Here is an 8,279-nt window from a genome sequence, read left to right as displayed (position 1 = left end):
AGACCATCCCCATGACAAAAACTACCACAAACTAGAGTGGTCCTACCATTATGTATGGATGGGTCGCCTGCACACAATATTATGGTAATCTAGGTCAGTCTGCCAAGACATATAAATATAAACAGCTGATAGGGAATTGAATTCCATATAAAAAATCGAACTGATATTTGTGACCACAACAGAAGTACGAGTGAACTCTCAGAATTCTAAGTAGCAAACCTTTGGACACCAAAACCGATCAAACTTGAAATATAAACCTAGCTCATAATAAAAACTCAAATGCGTAGGTGAAGATAACGATAACCCCAAAAGTGTGGTAACGGAAGCAATCATATATAGGTTTTATAGCTTGTACATGATCATTTTAGCGTACTAATTATAAGATAATGGTGACACCATCTTTGAAACAGGGTAATATTGGTCCTTCATCTATACAGTGAGAGCCAATAGAAAACAAAATATCTCAATAATAGTGTGAATGGGTAGGTTAAAGAAAATTGAATAAATAATGTTGTGCCACTTGACACTCTTGGGTTCTTTCTTGTGGCATTGATAATCATTTAATTTCACTGGTCAGATTGTTTCATGAATCATGGTGGTACCTCTATATAAAGAGTCTCATAAACTCTCAAACTTAATTAACATAATAACATCAGTTAACTTCATCCTTAGCTGTCTTCAAGCTACCTTCTTGTTTCATCTAAGTAAGTAAATTACCCCTCTTCATGTCTTCATAAGTATAATATATTACAAATATACAACTACCTAATTACTCTCCCAACTTAATTAATGGATAGAGAATAATATCACTCATACATATATAGATTATGATATTCAAACTCATTACATGCATGCATACCCACACATGTGTATATATATATATTTGATGACTAAACCAACTAGATATACAAACTTATGGTTTTCATTGTTTTGTCTGACTTGGTGAATATATATCTGTGTGTATAGAGAGAAGAACGAGTTAAGACCGAACTACTCCATGAAGTTCTTAGTAGTTCTTCTTACTTTAATGGTGATGGTGAGTACTTGCTCAGCTATTCGACCACTAGAAGCAGCATATATCATGAATGAAAAAGTCGATGAGCAAGTAGGAGAAGTACTTGCAGATAATAAAGAGAAGAGCGCTGAAGGGTTTCAAGCTGGAGGTCAGCACCATGGAATACCTAGACAATATTACAATGATTGGGGTAATAACACTCCCAAAGGTGACGGTGGTTTTGATAATGGCGCTAATGGCGGTGGTTAATGAGATTTCAACTATCAGATAATCCGACTTAACCAGATACTAAAAAAACGTCCGCCCTGTTTAATTATAACTTAATATATATATACATATTTTGGATGTATGTATGTTTGATGTGAAAAAACTGTTTGTTCACTTGGTATCCCTCGTTGTAACGGATAGGTCTAGGGTTTGGAGGTCGTTGTACCCGTGGAATTATCATTGAAGGGCGACAAATTGTACCGTATATGTACCCGTAAGTAATTAGAATAAATATAGTTTCATGACCTATAAGGTCGTCTTGGTTTGTATTATGTCAATCTCATGATTCCCAACTGAACAATTTGGTGGTTCTCCATTTTCTTTCTCTTCCTCTATTAGGGGAGTTTCTTGAGCATAACTTCTTTCATGAACCTTAATAAGGGTAAAAGTAGGATTGAAATCAAACATTCCTGCCCAATATATATATATATATATCCAAGAAACACTAGAACTATCATTATTTCTACATTAACATTATTTATTTTCAATCATTGTATTGCTCTTCTACTATAAATAAATATAGAGGTATATGGTTTTTCTCACCCAAAGTCTAAATCTTTCAACCTTGGACTTCTTTTTTTTCTTGTTTCTTTGGTGAAGCTTGAAAGATTTAGGTTTTGGTTGAGGAAAACCATATACCTCCATTTATTTATACTAGAAGAGAATTATAATGGATGGAAATAAATAACGTAGATATAGAAATAATCTTAATTCTGATATATTCATATCTTGGAGATATATATGAGAATATTTCCTTTGAACTTCTTGGGTAGGAATATTTGACTTGAATACCTCTTTTACCCTTATTAAAGCTCTGCATACACTGCCACTGCGACCGCTATTAAGAATATAAAATAGAAAACACATGTAATAAGATCTAAAGAAGAACAAGAAGATGAACAAGAAGATGAACAAAGGAGTCAAACTGTAAGAGTAAGACATAAAATAACAAGTTACTAACCATTAGACTAACAAGAAAGAATAAGGACGAGTTAAGACAGAAAGAAAACAAGTTAGATTGAAAGAGAGAGCTACCAAGAAAAACTTACAAGCAAATAGTAACAGAGGTTAAAACTTTCAAATCTTGAAGAAAGAAAGTAAGAAGGGATCAACGCTGAAAGGAGGACTCCATGGTGTACTATCCCTAATAGGACAAGAGATATTTTGATCTTTTCAGAATGTGAAAAGACCAAAATACACCTTGTCTTATTAGCCAACTCAACTATGGAGTATGTTTGGAGTCCCCCAATCATTTTTGAGAAGGGATAGAGGGAGAAGTTCGGCTGCGACAGAGAGGGATAGGTAAGAAACACTAGATCTAAAAACAGATAGTTGGTATTTACAAAGCAGCTTTTGCTTTTCACAAAACCCAAATGTTCCAGCTTTTGTTATTTATAGATCATATATAGATAAAGGGAAATGATAGAGTAACTTAGAAATTGGTACTTAGAGGGTGACATATTTCCTCATTTAGAAATAAAAGCGGTCCCCACCGTAGTCAAACTTTGAAAAAACCTTGTCTTTTAGTGATTCCACATCAGCTGGGCATTAAAATGCCCAAAAAATTTGGGCTCTCTAGCATCTCCCATAGATAAAACCCTCCCCTCGCTCTTCAACAATTCTGTGTAAGTCAGGCTTCTCGATCTTCCTGCTGAGCCAATGAGCTCCAATCAGGCATGAAAGCACGAATTCTTGAATTCAATCACGAGGAAAGCCAAGCAGCTCTGATTCTCCTCCTAGCGGGGGATACTCACTCATTGTAGTCGTTAACCTGCTCAACCTCTGATAACCAGGCTCAGGTCGCAAAGAAGAAGCAAAACTAAGCAACTTGTTGGGAGATTAGGCAGCAGTTGAAAGAGTTGCTCGAAAAGGGTCATGGTTGTCCCAGTACATCCTCTTGTGCCTCGCCCCTATCTCGAAAGGGTTTTGGTGCCAAAGAAGGCTCTAATTAAACCACTTCGCTAGAAGAACGGTTTGGTATAATTGCCAGGATTTCAATCAAGATGAAATCGGTTAGTTTGAATGCCTGAAAAAAGACTATACAAGAGGTCATATGCAATTTAATAATTTAAAAAGCTCGTTGTTGGAGGAGTTTGAAACTCAAGAATCTTCATTAACGGAGGAGCTTTAACATTCATGAGCTATCAAGTATCATTAGACTCATAGTGATGATATTTTGATTGAAGACATGTTTTTAGATGTAAGATAAAAAAGATAGGGTGATTCATCCCAAGAAAACTCAGATCTAAGGTAGAATCAAAATTTCCATTATTGTCAGCAACTCGCAATTTCCTTTAATTGATAGTTTGAACAATGAAATCTTTTGCCACATCTTTATCCAAAATTTTCGGTCAATAATTTCATTTGTCACCAAAAAACTCAATGTAAGAAACTGTTTTTCCTTTTTACACTTAAAACCCATTTGTAAATAACCTACAAATGTTTCCTTTTATTACATGTCCCAAAATAGAAGGAATTGTTTAAAATTAGCTAGGAAAAATAGTCCACAGACAACAAAAAAAGAAATGGAAATATACAACATGACTCTAAAATTTCGTCTGACTGAACAAATTAATATGGCAAAACAAAGATGAATAACAAAAGAATGAAGACTTCATAATGTACTAATATCAAATTAATAAAAAGAAATTAAAAATATATGGTAAAAATAACAAAAACAAAAAAGCAAAGTGTGGCAACGAAAAAACGCTTAGATGTAGGCCGATCCTGACCTAAAACGAACCAAACGTCGCTTTAGCCTTCAGGCCACCGGCTTTTAGGTGCCACCAGAATGTTATTTTCTTAAGGAAATACTTATGAAGTCCGGTTGTCAGAATTATAAAGGCTCCCACTTACTAACTCTTAAGCAAAAGGGGCTTTAAATAAATTGACCTTTGATTGTAAAAGTGGGCCCAACAGTACCTACTATGCTTTGACTTCTAAATACAAAGTTGTTAAAATGACATTTTGGCTTTATATAGCCAAAATTACATTTTTACCGTTTTATAATATCAAATTGACATCTTACCCCTTATGTTGTCAAAATGACATTTTTACTCTCGTGTAAATCAAAGTGACATTTTTAGCCTTATGTGGTATGACATTCTTACTTTTGTCTTGTAAAATGTGCGTCTACACTTTTACATTGAAATGACACAAGGTTAAATAATTTTACAACATAGAGGTAAAAATATAATTTTGAAAACAAAGGGTAAAAAATGTAATTTAGACAACACAAGGATAAAAATGTAATTTTGGTAACATGAAAGAAAAAAATGTCATTTTGACTACATAAGGAGTAAATAAAAACTCTTAATTGAATATTATATTCGTAAAAGTTAGTTGTCAACTAAATAACAGAGTACGTAATTCTAAGGATAATAAATGACTATCAAACGAAAGAACTCTTATTTCCACGGAATAAATTTCGTAAAAGACTTTTCATGGGACTCTTTTATTTCCAATTATTCCCTGATGTTAAACACAACCTACTTTTTTTTTGTTGAAAGAAAACATTTACCTACTTTGCTACTCATTCTTCTCAACGTCTTCGGAGGTCCACCATGCCATCTCACCTTTAAATCTTCCATGTTGATTGGGGTAAGTAAATAAGATTTCTGTATTTATTTACTCTTTCTCCCTCTTATTTAATCTATTATATATAAGAGAAATTTGGTCAAAACTCCCTATAAATTTTTTTAATTTGGTGAAAAAGAATGAGTCAATTTTTTAGGTCTTCAACTCCCTCAGTACTTTTTTAATTTGTAAATACTTGTAAGAGATTTGCAACGCCTTCCAATAAATTTGCAACAGCTTTGCAACGCTTTGCAAGAACTTTGCAACCGCTTACAACAGCTTTGCAACGCCTTACAACACCCTGAAACATCTCTGTAACGCTTTGCAAAAGAGATTAGATTTTTAACCAAACAAAACGCACGTATTGGGGATTTTAACAAAAAAAATTGGATTTTTAACTAAAAATTAAACCGTCTACCAGCCTTTGGTGCAGTGGTAAGACACCCCTCTTAAGTCCATGAGGTTGTGAGATCGAATCTCGGTGGAAGCAGTTTGCCATCAAAATATATCTCATGTAATTTAGGCTATAAATAATGTAATAAAATGGTTGAACTTCATGCCTCTTTCATGTTGTCGGACTTTATGTCTCTTTTGTTCATGGTTTCAATTAGGCGGTTATCGTGCGTATCACATCTTCATGATGTATTAATGTCTTGTACCGACTAACGTAGATCGTAGTCGAATTCTCCAAAAAACGTTCAAAATTGAGTCTTACGCCCGATTTCCTGTAATATAATAACAAAAATAACATTATTTGGATGGTGTAGGGTTAGTTAAACTAATCAACTATTGATCAAAATCTAAATTAATCAAGTGATTTAGTTCTCTGTTTCTGGTTTTTGTCCCCTCGTTCCATTAATCTCTCTCATACATTAATCAATTTACTAATTTTTCAAACATAATTTGGTTCAAGGTTTGGTTTTTAAAGTAAGCAAAACTTAATTATAGATATTGAAGATCAATTGATCAAATGGTAAAATCTTCAAATATGTATGTTATCTGCTTTCTCTCTTTTGGTTTATTCTTTTAATTGATTGTTGTATTCACTATTATTATATTACATTTTAGTTATGTCTCTGACTAGAGTTAGAAAGCATGTATCAAGATCCGAAAAAAGAAAAGAGGATTAGTATTAGTTCAATTTCAAATTGGTGTTGTTGATAAGTTCTTTGATTAGATTCTGAACTGAAAGTGTTGAAGCGTCTTTTCTCAAAAAAGACCAAAGGACCAATTGAAATGCTAAATTTTTCGAAAGATACGAGAGGTTGTCACCCGAATACATAGGTTTGTTACAAAATTATGTTTACGATGGCACTTACGCCTCTGCAGAAGAAGTTTTTCTAAGTTGAAGTTGACTAAGTCTTATATTCGAGTTACTATGTTCACAAGAAAGGTTAAGTGAATTAGCTCTATTATCTATTGAGTAGAATAAGGTTGTCTTGATGACGATTATTAGTGACATTGCATCTAAAAATGTAAGAATAAAATTTCAGTGATTGCAATTATCAAAAAACTATTTTCTTATATATGACGAAAATATTTTACAGTACTTACAATTTTTCTGTAGTACATATTACGCTTTTTATATGATTTGGTAACTATAAAGACCACATTTTTCGAACCTCACTTTGGGCCACTTAAAACTCAAGGGCGACCGTGTTAGGCATCGATTTTTAATGCTCTGGTTAGAATCATATTATTTTTTATTGTGCTCTGGTTGGAGTTATATTTTTTGTGGAACCTGTTGAATTGATAATAGGATAGTCAGCAGGGCCCTGGCCTAGGCGACCACCTAGGGCTCCTAATTTATATAACATTTTATATAGATAGTATTATTATATATTTTTTTTGTGTAAATTTATATCAAGTTTGTTTGGGCAGTGGAGTTGGTAGAGTAGTTGATTAGAGAATCTAAGGACAAAGGTTCAACTCTTGTCACTTACATTATTTTTAAATAATTTTTTTCCTTTAAAAAAGAGGCGCTAAATGAGAAAATGTAGGTATCGAATAACAAATCTTACTCAAATCTAATTTCGGTAGTTTGGTGAAACCAATTAAAGTTAGAGTGCTAAAAACACCCAAATTACCCTAATTGATAGCAAATTGGGTAATGCTACTCAGACTCCCAAAGTACAGAAGAAGTCAAGAAAGTAGGCACCAGAAGTCACCAAATTTGTAAATCACTTTTACTTTGGGTGAAATGACATAAAACCAGACTCCAAATTGCTTACTTTCTTGACTTCTTCTGTACTTTGGGAGTCTGAGTAGCATTGCAAATTTAAGAGACTCATAACATTAAAACTTGATTAACTAGTAACTACTCATGAAGCCTAAAAGACACCTTAATAAAAGAACAAAAATTAAGTTAAATACATATTCTTATAATTTAGTTTCTTCTCTTTCGAATTTCTCTTCAAACTTCAATTCAAAATTTTATTTCATTCTCTACAAGGGTTTGTCACACAAATTACATAGAAGTAAGGTTTTTGTTCGTTTAATTTTTCTTTGTTTTTCCTTTAGATTGTTATGGCTCCAAGAATGTAACTATGCGGCTCTGAAAAAACAAAGAAAAATAAATTAGATGAAGATTTGATTAAATCACAAGCGGAAGCTATGGATAAATTCGTGAAGAAAAAACAATCGGAGAATAATAACTCAAATGAAGTGTTGGTTGATGTGTGTTTGATGATGAGAATGTGAATGTGATTAGAGACTTTGCATTGAAAAATACAAGAAGAGCGGTGTTTAAGTAGTATTTGTTTTATATATGATTTTAACACCTATAAATTTTGTTAAAAAGATACTAATTTTTCTATTTTTCTCGACTTAAAGTGTAGGTGCTCCCGTTGATACGTTTGCCTAGGGCCCCCAAAAATCAGAGCCGGTAACACCACAAAACACCGAAAATTACAGCAAGTTGATTCCATGGTTGCAAGTGCCGGTTTTTAGGTATGTATCGAAGAAGAGCATGGTGCATACCTTCTGCTTATCTAGAGCCATCATTCAAAAAAGAAAGGAAAATTATAAGGCCAAAAATTCGGGTCAAAATATCAAATGAAGCCCAACCTGGAATAATAATGAAAAAAAAACTCAAAAGTTGAAATTACAAAACATTTTTGAAAAATTCTGAACAAAACAAAGTTTGCTGTCAACAATTTTGTAAATGTATGAACAAATTTGTTTTTGTTCACACATAATTAAGAACATAATTATATATGTTCTCACAGTTTCAAAAGTGTTGTCAACAGTTTCAAAAGTGTTGCCAACAATTTCAAAATTGAGATTTTTTTTACATTATTATTTTCGGTTGGATTTTTTTTCGTATTTGGACCTAAATTTTGGGCTTTTCTTACATAGTTTGTTCAAAGAATATATAGGCCAAAGCTATCTCTTCCAAATTAAAAGTTAAAAAGAGAGAAAA

General features: G+C 32.9%; 1 long non-coding RNA gene across 1 annotated transcript; it reads left to right on the top strand.

The window, feature by feature from the left end:
* The first annotated feature begins 636 nt into the window (after positions 1 to 636).
* On the top strand, positions 637 to 1,560 carry LOC147565619 (uncharacterized). The gene is made up of 2 exons (XR_015237321.1): positions 637 to 704; positions 967 to 1,560. It is a non-coding gene; the product is annotated as an uncharacterized LOC147565619 (long non-coding RNA).
* Positions 1,561 to 8,279: the final 6,719 nt, after the last annotated feature.

This window comes from Eschscholzia californica, unplaced genomic scaffold (assembly GCF_041429995.1).
Source record: "Eschscholzia californica isolate CP2 unplaced genomic scaffold, dmEscCali1.0.p SCAF_1, whole genome shotgun sequence".
Classification (NCBI taxonomy): domain Eukaryota; kingdom Viridiplantae; phylum Streptophyta; class Magnoliopsida; order Ranunculales; family Papaveraceae; genus Eschscholzia; species Eschscholzia californica.
This window is presented reverse-complemented; position numbering and strand designations above follow the sequence as displayed.